Below are 15,503 nucleotides of genomic sequence, written 5' to 3' on the forward strand. Positions count from 1 at the left end.
GCTTGTACCTAGTGAATGCTTAAGAAATCATTACCTAGTCATTGGAGACTTCTTAGAGAGAAGCATACAACTGTCTTTGGGCAATCATAACATATATGTCTCCTTTTCCCAGGTAACAAATAATTTTCCCTTTTACCCAACCCATGTAAATATTCAGGAAAAATCCAATATCATGGATTTCCTCTTTAGATTCTGGACCAGAGAATGAAGCAACTTGCTTTGAAAATATCTAACATTTGTGTGTGTGTGTGAGAGAGAGACATGCAAATTGCTTTGCAGACATAATCTCACAGATAGTCACATCACCTCCATGAAATGGGCCATAGAACAATTTATCCCTATTTTTAAAAGGTAAAGAAAGGTTAAGTGACTCACTGGATTGGTCAAAACAGACATTCAGCTCCAAAGTCAGCTTGTTGCTTGTAAGAGCAAACATCAAATGGCTGCATGACAGGCTGTAAATTGAAGTTTATTGATACATGATACGGCTTGAGTTCTTAGAGTCTTAGTTTACCTGTAAACAAGAGCTTAGAAGAGAAATGGGGAACAGAAGTGGTATTTCTTCAAGGTAGGCAGTTTATTCCTATTTCTTTGTAAGATTATCTTCTGACCTGTGCTTTTCTGTAAACAAGAATCTCAAGGTGACGTTCAATATCAAAGAAATATCCACAATATGTTTGGCAGAAAAGTTTACTCTATAAAAGGGCTTTTACATTATACATTATCCAATGTTCTATCTGTCCTCATATAATTTTATATTTTATCATTTTTTGTCTAGGCCATCTCATCTAGTCTCTGCTGATGAACATATATGTCAAACCTAGCTCTCTTCCCTGAATTCCAGACCCATATATGGAACTGCTTATACAATTCTTAGATGACTAATAAATCTCTCAAAATTAGTATACTCACATTGAGCTACTTATATTCTTTCTATTGCAATCTTGCTCCTCCTATAGTCTTCTACAAGTAGCTAATTGAAACTCTGTTCTTCCTGTTGCTCAGGTCGAAATCTTGGAGTTATCCTAATGCCTTGCCCTTACTCAGGCCCCAAATTGGGTCTTTGACTGAATTCTGCCAGCTACATTTTACAGTCTATTTGTATTTCATCTATTCTCATCATCTCCACTGCCTCACCAGTCCAAACAACTGACACTCTTAGCTGAAAAATTGTAACAGCCTTCTAACTTGTCATCCTGATTCTATTTTGCCTCCATAATTGATTGCCAACATAGTAGCCAAAGTCATTCTGTTAAAATGTGACAGTATCTTACACCTTCACATAAACCCTTCAGTGCCTTTGCTTCTCACTTAAAAGTTAAAGTCATTACTATGTGGAAAAGACCCTATGTGATCTGGCCCGACAACTGCCCGTGGGAATTTTCTTTCCTACATTCCCTCTAGCCCATTCCTTTCTGTCCACACTTGACTACTTCATATGTGAGGCAAACCCCTGCCTTGGGGCCTTTCCATTTATGGTTCAATCTGCCTGGAGTGATACCTTATAGACATTTACATGACTTCATCTCTCCCATCCTTCAGGTCCTCAATTTTGTTTGAGGCCTTCCCAAACTACCTGCTTTAAAATTGGAACCATTATTCCCGCACACTTCATCCCCCTTCCCTGCCTTGTTTTTCCCCTTAGCTCTTATTACTACTTATAATACTTACTATATATTTTATTTATTTTTCTTATTTATTTTCTTATTTATTCTTTCTAGAATTTAAGCACCATGGGGACAAGGATATTGTCTGTTTTGTCAATGGTCTGGCACATGGTTATCTGTCAATAACAAATGAATAAAAGGCTATGCATTTTATGCTTAATAGAATGACCTAGAATTTTGTAGATTGTATTCATGGAATTTAAAAAACCGCATCACAGCAGAATGGTTGTTCTCACGCCATGGACCTATGAGAAGATTTGTGTATATTTCATGTATTAGGCTTCAGCATATATAATTGCCAATATTCAATATTGATTCTTTTTTTAAATTTAATTTTATTTTTTTAATACAGCAGGTTCTTTTTTTTTTTTTAAACATCTTTATTGGAGTATAATTGCTTTACAATGGTGTGTTAGTTTCTGCTTTATAACAAAGTGAATCAGTTATACATATACATATGTTCCCATATCTCTTCCCTCTTGCAGGTTCTTATTAGTTATCTATTCTATACATATTAGTGTGTGTGTGTGTATATATATATATATATATATATATATATATATATATATATATATGTCAATCCCAATCTCCCAATTCATCCCACCACCACCCTGCCCCCGCTTCCCCCCTTGGTGTCCATATGTTTGTTCTCTACATCTGTGTCTCTATTTCTGCCTTGCAAACTGGTTCATCTGTACCATTTTTCTAGATTCCACATATATACATTAATATACGATATTTGTTTTTCTCTTTCTGACTTACTTCACTCTGTATGACAGTGTCTAGGTCCATCCACGTCTCTACAAATGACCCAATTTCGTTCCTTTTTATGGCTGAGTAATATTCCATTGTATCTATGTACCACGTCTTCTTTATCCATTCATCTGTTGATGGGCATTTAGGTTGCTTCCATGACCTGGCTTTTGTAAATAGTGCTACAATGAACATTGGGGTGCATGTGTCTTTTTGAATTATGGTTTTCTCTGGGTATATGCCCAGTAGTGAGATTGCTGGGTCATATGGTAGTTCTATTTTTAGTTTTCAATATTGATTCTTACCAATTTTAAAAATAAAATTGGTCACTTTTTACTACGTGCTGATTGATTTTCTCCTTTGACTTCTTGACAGTTTATAAATATAATTCCCAAATTCTGAAATCTAAAAAGGTAAATGTATTCTAGTTACCTTAATTAAAGAACAAAAGGCTGTCAACTCAGAGCTTAACTGCTTTGTGATCAGCTGCACCTCTGCAGTCGTATACAGATTAAATGCGGACACTCATATCTTGGTAGAGAAAAACTCTGGACTCCACTCTGTTGTTGCAGTATCATGAAATGATGATCATGTGATCATCATTTTTTCCCTTAACTTAAAAAAAGTGAATATCATCTATTGAGGATTTTGAAATATTGGGTTAAGTTCTCGTTTTTCCCTATCATTGTAATTAATTTTTAATTGGGTTCCTCCTGAGGGTGGACAACTATTTTACCGTGAACAAAACTCTGGAGCTTGTCTCCTTTCACAGAAAAAATTTTAAAAATGAAAAAATGAGTTATATAACTTTTCTTCTTGAGTAAACAATAATTAGTAGTGAGTTTGACACTTTGAAATAAGTTTTCTAATAAGTTAATGAGTACACACAAGTTGTTTCTATTATTTATTTTCCTCCTACTTTAAAAATTGGCTGGGTTGATCTTATTTAATCTATTTCTATGCCTTGAGCATATCTGAGAGGGCTTCCATTCAAAACAGCCAATGAGGTATGGGCAAGAAGGAAAAGATAGCCTTAGAATCTAGGTAGGTAGGTTCAGGTCAAGTGCTCTGATAAGAATGGGATGCTGAAACAATAACTCATGATGTGGTCAAAATTGTTCTAGTCCTTTTTCATAATGACACTTCTGCAGGGTAAGGATTTCCTATTCCCATTTTACAAATAAATAACCTAAGCTACTTGTCCAAGAAAATATCTATATTTTTATTTTATAGGTACATACACACATGCATAGATACATATGCATACAATACCCATGTATGCATATATATAAAATCTTCCTTTATGGGAAACATGATTTAGGTTAGCTTTAAGGTCTTTAGGATAGTAAGCAATAGGGCTGAAATATCAACACAGTTTCATGTGGTAATAAACACTGTGCTTCATCTTTTAAATCCTGCTTAATACTTTAGGTATATTAAAGGATGTGAATGACGCAGTAATTTTTATTTAGGATTTGTCCTTCCTCCATCCAAAGGATTTAAGGAAGCAGATTTTAAACCGTGACCACATTACCTAAAACATACATTGTTTTTCCTCCTAACAGAAATAAAATAACTCCAAGAAGCTCTTCTTATCTCTATGTTAAACCATAATATTTTCAAGACAACACAGTAAATCCTGGAAAACTTTTGACTTCATAGAGAAATTTGTCTCCTTAATATTTTATCCCTGAGGTGATATATTTTCCACCCTTGTAGTTCTTTCAACTGTCATCTCTGTAGTTTAGAAAACACTGGACTTTTTTTTCCCCCCATTAATTTTATGGTGGAATTGTCTATCTTTACTTTGTTCTTCCTCCTCAAAGGAAGCAGCAAACTCAATCTGAAAAAAGTCACGTTGTTTTAAGTTTTAGTTACCTGGATCCAAAGTTTTCAAGCTTTTTGAACAATGCATTCTATTAACATGTTTTGATGCATAGACTGGTAAGGGAAAGGGAGGAAGGGAAAGAAAGAAAAAAAAAAAAGGAGGGAAAGGAGGGGAGGGAAGAAAGAAAAAAAGAAAGAAAACTGCTTATGCTTTCTATAAATTAAAGGAACTACATTAATTTATTCCTTTCGATGTGGACTTCCATGAGCAGAGTTTTCAAATAAAATATTATAGCAATACACATTAAGGTCCCCTTAATGTCAAATATAATATTAAATCATAACGTGCCAAGTATATACTTTTGTATTAAAGTTATTTCATGTATTGGCTATATATCAGCTATTACCAAAAAATAGAATCTCCACTAAAACATGTATGTATAACTTTTAAAATTTTATTTTATTTTTAAACTTAAAGTTGGCAACTGAGATGTGTGGCAATGGGTGCTCATCAAAGCAGTGCTGAGGAATGAAAATCTTCAACTTCCTATGGATTTCTAGCAATTACAAAAACTAACTTACATGTTAATACCATTAAATTTCAAGCCAATACAAGTAGACCAACTCTTGAAATGCTGATTATACAGTAATTCTAAAAAAGGACTTCAGATAAACCAAGATTTGTAAAGGGTAAATTTTGCATTGTAAATCTTACCACTTGCATGGAAGAATTTAATATTAGAATTGAAAATCTGAAATTAAGTTTGAATTTTCACACTACCAATTTGAAGAATATCTGTTCTTGAAAAATAAATTTTCTTGGTATCAATTTTATCAAGACATAAAACCATATACCAGTGATGGTTATGGTAAGTATTAAAATTTGCCAACATTCAAAATCAAGCAGATTGCACATCCAATCAGAAACATATTATGATACATGGTAATATGTAAGTGACCGTGCAGCAGATATGAACTAAACATTTATTTGGAATTTACTTCCTTTATATTTAAAAAAATTGAGATAATTGAGCTCAAAGATATGTCAAGAGTACCAAAATAATCATCAGTTTTCTTCCGAGGGCAATGTAACTGACTCGAAATTGAAAATGATGATAAATAATCAAAGTTCTTTATAAAATTAAAGGTCTATAAACATGCACCAACGTCTTTATTACAGTTATTACGATCATAACTTCTGTTTCATGATTCTTCCACCAAATGTGATAATGCAGGACCCAGGTTCTTAAATAATCTCCCCTTAACGTATTTCTGGAATGATTTAGGTGTCATATGTTGACTGCACTTGTATATCTCTTCTGACTTCAGCTTCTTTCTGTAGAGTAGTCTCTGAGCTCATACAGAGGACATCTCAAGGGCCCAAACCCAAAGGAAGCCCTATAATGAAGTGTCCGAACCACCTCTCTCTTTTTTTGTCATGTGTTCCTTCTCAGAGATTTTAAAGCAGTGGTGTTTTTTTCCCCAGTGTATTGAATAAAGTTTTAAAGAAAATGGATATTTTCATTTCTTAGTTGCTGTTTTCCTTACCAAGCCTTCTCTTGTCCTCTAAATAAGTCATACATGATCCCATAGAGGATTGTATAGGAAGCCACTCTCAGTGAGAAATCCACTCAGTGTTCTAAATCAGCGGTCCCCAACCTTTTTGGCACCAGGGGCCAGTTTCATGGAAGACAATTTTTCCACGGACGGGGTGCAGGGGAGGGAATTGTTTTGGGATGATTCAAGCGCATTACATTTATCGTGCACTTTATTTCTATTCTTATTACATTGTAATATATAATGAAATAATTATACAACTCTCCATAATGCTGACAGGAAGTGGAGCTCAGGTGGTAATGTGAGCGATGTTTGGGAAGCAGCTGTAAATACAGATGAAGCTTCGCTCCATCGCCCGCTGCTCATCTCCTGTGCGGCGCAGAGGTTGGGGACCCCTGTTCTAAATGATCCCTCTGGGCTCTTTAGTAGTCAGCGCTTGTCTGGGAAGATTCCTGTTTCCTTTAGGATGAGTTCCTTTTCAGAAGCTTCCTCACACATAAAGATTTCTGATTGACATAGTCTACCAGTTTTCCTAAGATAGCTGACCTCCAGCATTGGAAACATCTTAGGCTTAATCTTTCCTAACCACATATAATGCTAATAACAAAATCAGGAAAATAATCTAGGGATATAGTATAGAATGTATTTTATCATATTGACCAATTGCTTGTTGAGGATATGTAGTTTTCCTTTCATTGCAGTCTCTCCTTCGCATTGTGAAATTTTTATAAACCATGTTAAACCATGCTAAAAGTAATAAACTTATGCCTGGAGCTCACCAGCAGGATATAACTCCAACCAAAATAGGCCAAAGCATTACCTGAATGATTTTGAGATGGCAAGAAGATTTTATGGGCAACCACCAGAGCTAAAGTCAGAAGGTCAGAATATGAAATCTGACTAAATCTGGGCTCTGACTCTGCCTTATTCTATGCCTCTTAGAGTATGCCAACCTTTCAAGGCCTCCGTTTACTCACCTGATAAATAGAAAGAGTGTCGAATGCTTAATCAATCCATAGATTCCATCTGGATGGAAAACAGAGTGACAAGTTTTCTTTGACTTGTGGTAGAATTGTCATAACACTAACATAACTTGCTTTTAAAATAACAAAATATATATGATAATATTTTTAATCTGTATTGTAAGATACAGATTGTAAGATATATGCTGCTGTGAATAAACAGCTTTGGAATTATACTTCTGTGCCTCAAACTCTGGTCTCAGAAAACAGAGCCACTATAGTAAAGGCTACTAGGAGAATAGATAGGATTAAGAAGGTATCAACAATGTTATATATAACTAGAAACTCCAATCACATGTTCTGAACTCTTACTGTCCTAAACTATTGGCAAATATAGTAATCTCCGGGGTTGACATTGCTGCACTTTTAGATATCACCAATAAAGACCTAATTTTCCTTATTTGTAATACTCAGTAAATGGATTATACTGGTGATTCCCAAAGTGTGTTAAGAGGAACACTAGTCCTGTAAGATGTATCAACCAAAATGGTTTAAAAATTTAAATAAACTCTTCTCATCTTAACATTCACATTCATATCCTAAAATAATCTAAGAAGTCATGAAGTCAAGAAGCCAATTTATGTTTGATTAACCCAGTTTTTCTCCACAATTTTTGACCATGTAATTCTCTTCTAGAAGTCACATGGATTAACACAGTGTAGTTGACGTTGCAGGTGTCCCAAACATATCCTATCACCTTTGCAATCTTAGTATAGGCCTCTCCAGGGACGAGCACTTGCATCTCTTTTTCTGAGGATGTTTTCTCCTCCCCCTACAAGCTCCCCCAAGAGAGGGCTTTACCTGCCTACCTTGCAAGAAAGAAGTACTGGGAATTAACACCCTCAACCCTCAAACAGTGTCTGACAAGAGCTGGTGCACAAATACTCCAGGTCCCTCACATTTAGTGTCGTATGTAAAACTTCCAAAGTTTCCCATGAGACGTTAACCTCCACCCCAATAGTAGCTGGCTTGAAGTAATCTTTATCGGCTGCCTTTTCTCCTAGTCTCACTTCTCCACTGCTGGTATTTCTTTCATATGCTAGACTAGCTATTTGCCCTTGAATCCTTGCCTTAGGGTATACCTCTGGGGATCTCAAACTGAGACACACATTTTGAAAACTAGGTGCTTCCTGCTCTACTTTTCAATGACCCAAATATCTGAACGATTACTTCTGACATCTGACAGCCTCTGAACACAACCTCCATCCAGGTTTCTGTGTCCCAGGCTCTTTCCATTCTGTCACTCTCTTCTTCATATATTTTAAAAAGTTAAATTTTGCTGACGTTCCGTCCTAGATATTAGGTTCCTGGGTCCTTTTAAAGTCTTTTAAAGCAAAAATTGCACTGGATAACTTAACAGGTGGGGAAGATGTTATTCAAGACTATTGCAATAGGGGAGAAAGAATGAATGCCAAGTCTGCTGAAACAGAAGTTGGGGTTGTTCTTAAGTGCTGGAGTGAGCTAGTGGAAAGTACTGGATGATGTTAGGGGAAGATTAGTCAACAGGATGTGAAGAGTGCACTGAGTTATTCCTGAGTTTGCAATTTTTTTTTTTTTTTTTTGCTATGACTAGGCATGTATATTTGCTAATTGGTGCCCATCCAAGTTAGATTCTTACCTTCCACAGAGATTGGGAGATAGGAGCACTATTTCTTTCAATGTTTACATTTCAAAAAAATGTTTCTGAAGCCCTTGTAAAGACATTTCCCTGATTGTAAAACTGATAAGAGGCTGGGAGAAGATTTACATACATTTCAAAAGTGTAGAGAAAGGATATACAATTGCAAGTTTTCTAAAGTAAATGCTATAAGAAAAAATAGGTCAGGGTCTATCATCAGGATGGAAGCTGTCTAAAGTTCAGTCAGACTGAGGGGGATACTGTGGTCAGTTTGGTCAGTTCCTATTAATAAACATCCAAGTCCCCTCTTTCCTGGTCCCTCTTATGCAGTGGTGGATGGTAAGTATAAGAATTGTCCAGATTTGTTCCTCATTAGTTGTGTGATCCTGGGATCCTTAATGTCTCTAAGCCTCATTATAAATAAACTGGCAGTAATTACACCTTCTTCAGTGTCTTTGTAAATATCAAAATAGATAAGGCATCCAAATTCTTGACATAATGTATTAGTCTGCTAAGGCTGCCATAACAAAATACCAGACTAGATGGCTTAAACAATAGAAATTTATTTTCTCATAGTTCTTGGGGCTGGAAGTCCAAGATCCAAGTGCTGGCAGGGTTGGATTCTGGTGAGACCTCTCTTCCTATCCTGCAGATGGCCGTCTTCTCACTGTGTCCTCATATGGACTTTCTCTGTACATAGGCATCTCTGGTGTCTCCTCCTCTTCTTTTAAGGACATGGGTCCTATTGAATTAAGGTCCCAAGCCTTATGATCTCTTTTACCTTAACTACTTCCTAAAGGCTCTATCTCCAAATACATGCACACTGACGGTTAGAGCTTCAGCTTGTGAATTTTGAGGGCACAAAATTCAATCTATAACATGTAGTTTCTGGATCATAACGAGAAACCAATAGCTAGTAATTATAATTATTGATAAGCACACACAACTGGAAGCTCTGAATAAAAGATGCCTTTAGGAGTTTGTCCAGAAAGTTGGAAAAGCACAGCGCATGAGCTCTTTGGAGGTAGGCAGTTCTATTCCTAAAGTAGAGCTATAACTAATTCTCTTATCAGCCATGATTAAGAAAACTTATTTCTAAAAATTCTCTGGCCAGTGGCTCTTTGATTTGATTAGTTTTACATTGCTTTAGCAGGCTGATATTTTCTTATGCTACATAATTTTTCAGGAGAAATAGGTTTATAAAGAAAAGTCCTTCTAGCAAATTTGTATTTTAGAGTTAGGCTAAAAAAAAGACCTAACTTCACAAACTAGCCTGAAACAAAGAAGAACCTCAGTAGATCCACTCATCCCTTTTACGATAGATTATATTGGTTGTGGGAGCAAATAGATACAGAATAGATAATTGGATTTAGGTTATATATTTGAGAGTAAAATTATAACCACAAAATAGATTTAACCAAAAAATGCTTTGATAGAACAGATTTTTAAAGAAAGGGTGGTAGTAGGTATTTCAGGAAAAGCAAAGTTGAAAATAAAAATTTTCTGATGTAAAATGTTTGGAGAAATCAATGTATTTTTTGTTAATCATATTTTGGGAAATTCCAAGTACCATTAGAGTAATTTACAAAATTTTCAAAACCTTTTAAAAGTAAAGTAGCACAGTACTTTCAGGCACTGCTCAGTCTTGCATCTGGGTCAAGGAATTCCAGATGTCTGAGAATATGATCATAAAAGCCAACTACAGGCTAACATTCTCAGAGTCATTGATGGGTTGAATAAAAAATGCTAAGGTTGCCCCTTCTCCATTCATGCTGATCTGGTGAATCCAGTAACCCCTGCCTGAACATGTTGTCCTGGGTTTGAGCCATTCAGCAGTTTTTTATGGTCATATAATGTCACAGATGTGATTGGCTTTGTAATCTTTGTCAGATTGATAGTGTGACGCAAACATTGCAAAATAATACAACGTGACAGAGTCAAGGATTCTTGTATGTCGTATAAGGCAAGAAGATGCCCCAAATCTCCTTTACAATAATATCCCAACAAACCCTTGGCAGGAAATCTGCAGCACGGGGAGAATCTTTCAGGGTTATTACCTTCAGGCCTTCAAGTGTGTTTATGGAGAGGGGGTGGGGAAGAGACTTGGCTTGTTCACTGCTTTCCAGATTCCAACTCTGATAAACCTCTTCTTCCTTATGATAAAAGGAAAATTTAAAAGAGTCTGGGGGAATAAGAAATGGGAAGTAAGAACAAAAGGGAAAAAAAGAGGTTTTAGTGTTCTGGAGAAAAATCAAGGGCGCCAAAAATCTGGACACCTGACCCACCTTACTTCTTATGCCCTCGGGCATTGTTTAACCCATTAGCTAAATTAATTAAGCAAGCACTTAAATTAAAAGTTTCCTTGGCTGCTAATCAATCAAGAAGATTTTCAGAGTGCCTAAATTAATCTCTAAGGAAACATCAAATTTGATTAATGCTGCTTGTGACATTCACACACATGCCCAGACACACGTGCACACTAGTCACTAAAGTATCATTTTATTATCTGAAGGTTAAATCTCACTCTCAGTCATTGTGTGAAGCATTTTCACAATCCTTTTATTTAAAATTTACAACATCTTTGTAAAATAGGTCTTATTATTTGCTCCATGTTATGGAAAAAAAAGAACTGAGATTTAGTATGTCTGTTACTTGACCATAATCCCCAAACAAATGAATGATAGATCTGATACTTTAAGCCACTTCTGTCTGATTCTAGAACCACTACAGTGAGACAAGAGAGTTTAGTTATTAAGAGATACATTCTTGAGTCAGATGGCATATCTTGAACTCTGAATACACTAATTACTCGATTACTATCTATGGAAACTCTTGCATGTTACTTCCCTACTTTGTTTCTCAGTTTCCCTTTCTGTGATATGGAGATAATATATTTTGTACTTCTTGTGAATGTGGTGACAATTAACTGAGTTAAGTATGTAAATTACTGGGAACAGTGCCTGAAATGTAGCACATGTCCATTAAATTAGTCATGATGGTGATGATGATGATGACGATAAGGACTCATTGCCTCTGGTGACAAAACAGCTTCCTCTGCTATGGGTGAAATTTCTACCCCTTGGTAGAAACACATTTCCCTTAGAGATACTAATATATATATATGATGGGAAGACTTGCCTCAGCCAAAACATGTCTATTTATTCTACATGTACTTCCTACGCTGCTATTACTGGGTTGACCACTCTTGACCATTCCTATGGGGAAATGCATTATGATATCGCCTCCAGAAGTTAGAAATGCAGCTTATTTGTCTTATCTCTAAGCTCTAGGAAACTTCCTCATGGCATGTCTCCTAATGGAATTGGGGAAGGAGAAATGCAACAGGGGCAAGATAGATATACCCAGGCTCCCACAGCTCATTAACATGGCTTTCAGAGAAAAGATATAGTCTTTCCATCTGAAGCCTCTAGATTGATTCTCTCCTGTTCACTCTACTTTTATACTTACCCTCGATATGAATGGGAACTTAGGGCACCCCTGACACCAGCCTCTGGTTGAAAAGATTGTAAGTCCTTCAAAGTAATTAAAGAAACTCTGGCATCAAAGATAAAATCTAGCTACAACCCACAATTTTTCAGAAAAAATGTTGAAACACCTTGGTGTTTCAGTGGTTATTGGTGCAGTGCCAATAAAAATATCTTTAAAAAATATTTATGGATTATCATATTTGGGAAATTGCCTCCGTTTTTAGATACCCTTCTTACATTGTGTTTTACATAATATCCGGGTAGAGACAGGGATTTGTCTTCACAAATAATGATGGCATTAAAAATCTTAGAATTAGTAAATGAAGGAGAAAGTGCAATTCAATAGCATGTTGTCAAATTTTACCAAGACCTCCATTAAAGATGTTCTAGCAGATGTCTAAGAAAAGTTAGTCAGTGGAGCTCTTAAACTATATTAGCTTCTTTTGTGGATTTTATGGTATGAGTCTTGAAAGGTTTTTTTTTTTAATATATTGGCAACATGAAATTAAGAAACTGGGTGTAATTGAGACACTAGATGATCAGAATTGGAATGAGCTACGAATAGACAGGAGCCTCTTCACTGTATGGTGTAGGCTTAATGGGAGGAAGATGGGCTTGGGGTTAGTAGCATAAGTACAATGTGCATTAAGACTATTTCATTTCAAAAACTTTTCCTGAATTTGGCTCACTGAAGTTCGGCCAAATTTTACCACAATCAAATACAACCCATCAGAACTAGCCATTACTCTGAATGCAAGTCAAGCTCTGCAGTTAGAGTTAACATAGGTTTCCCTTTACTTTCTCACTTTTTACCTCTTGCTCTTGCTTTAACACTTCTCCCAACCCTTCACACACACACACACACACAGAGGCACGTGCGTGCTCACAGGGTTGTGTATTCCAAAACTAATGTATAATTGTAGCTGATGTGACATTTTATAAGCAACCTAAATAACCTAGATCAATTAAAAGAATGAATTGCAAAGGGTTAGAGGAAGGGTATAATATATCATAATGAAGAGATGAAATGTCTCTGAGTAGTAGAGAACACTAAAGCACTACATTTGTTTTGTTTCAGGTTATTTCAGGAGACAAATGCCAAGTTTTTTAAAAGAACCAATTTTGAAGTTGCTTGGGTAGGAGGATTGATGATGCATTCATATTATTATGAGATATTTGAGTGCTCTGCATTTGTCCATATCTTGCTAACTAAATTCAAGCGCATTAAGTCTAAACTACATAAGAGACTTACTTGTATAGTCAGAGGAGAGGGGTACAAACACACTAAGATATTGAAAGAGCAGCAGTGGGGAGCCCTAGAAAGTGCTCAGGCTTTAGTCAGAGTTCTGATATCTGGTCAGTACCAACAGTTACGTTTCAGATCTATGTTAAGTCAAGATTTTTTCAAACTTTACTTACCTCCCTGATCGGTAAAGCATTGAGTAATAAATTCTAACTTATACAATAGTCATGATATTGAAATGTGATTAAGTTCATGAACGTGCTCTGTAAGGTGGAAAGATTCTACATTTAGCTGTAATACAATTATAATAATGATTACTTATTTTATTCATGTTATTTTTATTTTCTATGTTTATGCGGTACATCTCAGCTGGAGTTAAGGAATAATTGGTAATATGTACAGTTATAAAAGTAAATATTAAGTCACTGATCTTGTAACATTTTTTCCCAGGAGAAGAAAGGATAGAGAGAGAGAGAGAAAAGACAAATAACTGAAAAAAAAAAAGAGAATATTTTTAAAAAATTACTTTGAGGATTGGAGACCAGTTTTATATAGCAGAAGATAATAAAAAAAATAGGAAATAACATCACTCTGTTTATAAAAACTTTGTTTTTATCATTAAGATGTGTGTGTGTGTGTGTGTGTGTGTGAAGTTTGGAAACAATATTTTATACCATGGCCTGGAAACAATAATTTATAGGCTGTTTTGAATAAATGGGAATATTCTAGAGAGTAATTGGGCTCAGGGTTTGAAGAATTAAATTTTTGGTTTATTTTCTGGGTTAATTTGAATAATTTTTAACCTCACACTGCCCAAAATCTTCCATGTCAAAAATAAGAAAATTAGCCATGTCAAATGATCTGAAAAAGTCATTCAAACTTTAAAATTCTGGAATATTATGAAACTGCTTCTAAACTAACACAGGGTTCAAATCAATGATATTTTCTTCATCCTATTTTATTAATATGATTGCACCATATATTTCTATAGCTCAAAGTGTACTTTGATCTTGATACTTTTGATTTTTGAAAAAAACCTCTCTGAGAAAGGTAGAACAGAGAATAAAATTCCCATTTTATAGATGAGGAAATTAAGCAAAACTAATCAAACAACATGATGATACTCTTCATTTTTTAAAAAACATGGTCTATTAAGTTGTCTATCATTCTTTAAAGCACTGTTGTTCTTGCTTCACTACAAAAGTGATGTCTATCAAAATATTTGTGAGTATTATCTCAAATGAGTAGAGCACACTTTGAGACTGGAAATCTGAACTTTATTAAAATTAGTAGTTTCTCCTAATTTCATTTCCATGGGCTCAGTCCCAACCATTCTTAACATACACACTGTGGGCAACACCCTGTTCAACAGAAAGAAGAGCATAATTCTGTGCATATTCACTATCTATTATTGGAAATACTTAAAAAGTGCAATTTGTTGGCTCAGAATCTTTATCCCTATACCTGAAGGTCAATTGAAATGCACGCATCTATCCCCATCTTTATGCCTTCTGTTGGGTCTAAGTGTAATAATGCTCTCTTCTCAAACTCTCTGTAAGATAATTAAAGGATCTGGAAAGGCTAACAGAGCCAGGCTCTATTGATAGATTCAAACTTTTATTGACTAACCGATAGAAAACTTCACATATGCTAAGTATCCTTTTCAGGTGGCCACTACTTGACATGAGAATCTTAAGACCAAAATTAAGTAAAATATATATATATTTTTTATAACATCTTTATTGGAGTATAATTGCTTTACAGTGGTGTTAGTTTCTGCTTTATAACAAAGTGAAGCAGCTATACATATATATATATAAAGTAAAATAGAATTTACTTTTCTCTCAAACTGAGTGTTAAAAAAATGGACTTTCCTATTATTTCTAATAATAGGTGATTAATGGTTCCCTGAGAACAAAAAAGATAAATTATGTAAATGTAATGCACCCATAGCCAGGTTTGAAACAGTTAAACTATCAATGGAGCGGGTGAAACATGTTAGAACAGTTGCTGCTATCTCTGGGCTGTTTATTGGGGAGTGGGAGAGAGCAAATGGAGACACAGCAGGGAGACTTCTAAGTAATGGGAAATTTCTTCAGGACAGAATACCTAATAAGATTTTTTTTTTTATTAGCAGATTAGAGTCAGGAATATCTATAAGCCCTATTCATTACCACCCATCCAGGAGGAGAGGTCATCTACAGACATTTGTAAGGGTCAAGCATAGGCCGAGAGTATAAAGGAAGTGATTAGAGAGTGTTGAGCTCCACAGGGATAGCCATAGTTGTTTAACAACAAATAAGAAAAATGATACTAAAAACAAATAAA

At 35.3% G+C, this 15,503-nt stretch overlaps 1 protein-coding gene across 1 annotated transcript in view; it reads left to right on the forward strand.

Annotated features, from left to right (window-relative positions):
* Positions 1-15,503, forward strand: part of LOC137772237 (uncharacterized) — a 266,255-nt gene that overhangs the window by 222,356 nt on the left and 28,396 nt on the right. The gene's annotated exons all lie outside the window — the stretch shown is intronic.

This window comes from Eschrichtius robustus, chromosome 11 (assembly GCF_028021215.1).
Source record: "Eschrichtius robustus isolate mEscRob2 chromosome 11, mEscRob2.pri, whole genome shotgun sequence".
Lineage (NCBI taxonomy): Eukaryota > Metazoa > Chordata > Mammalia > Artiodactyla > Eschrichtiidae > Eschrichtius > Eschrichtius robustus.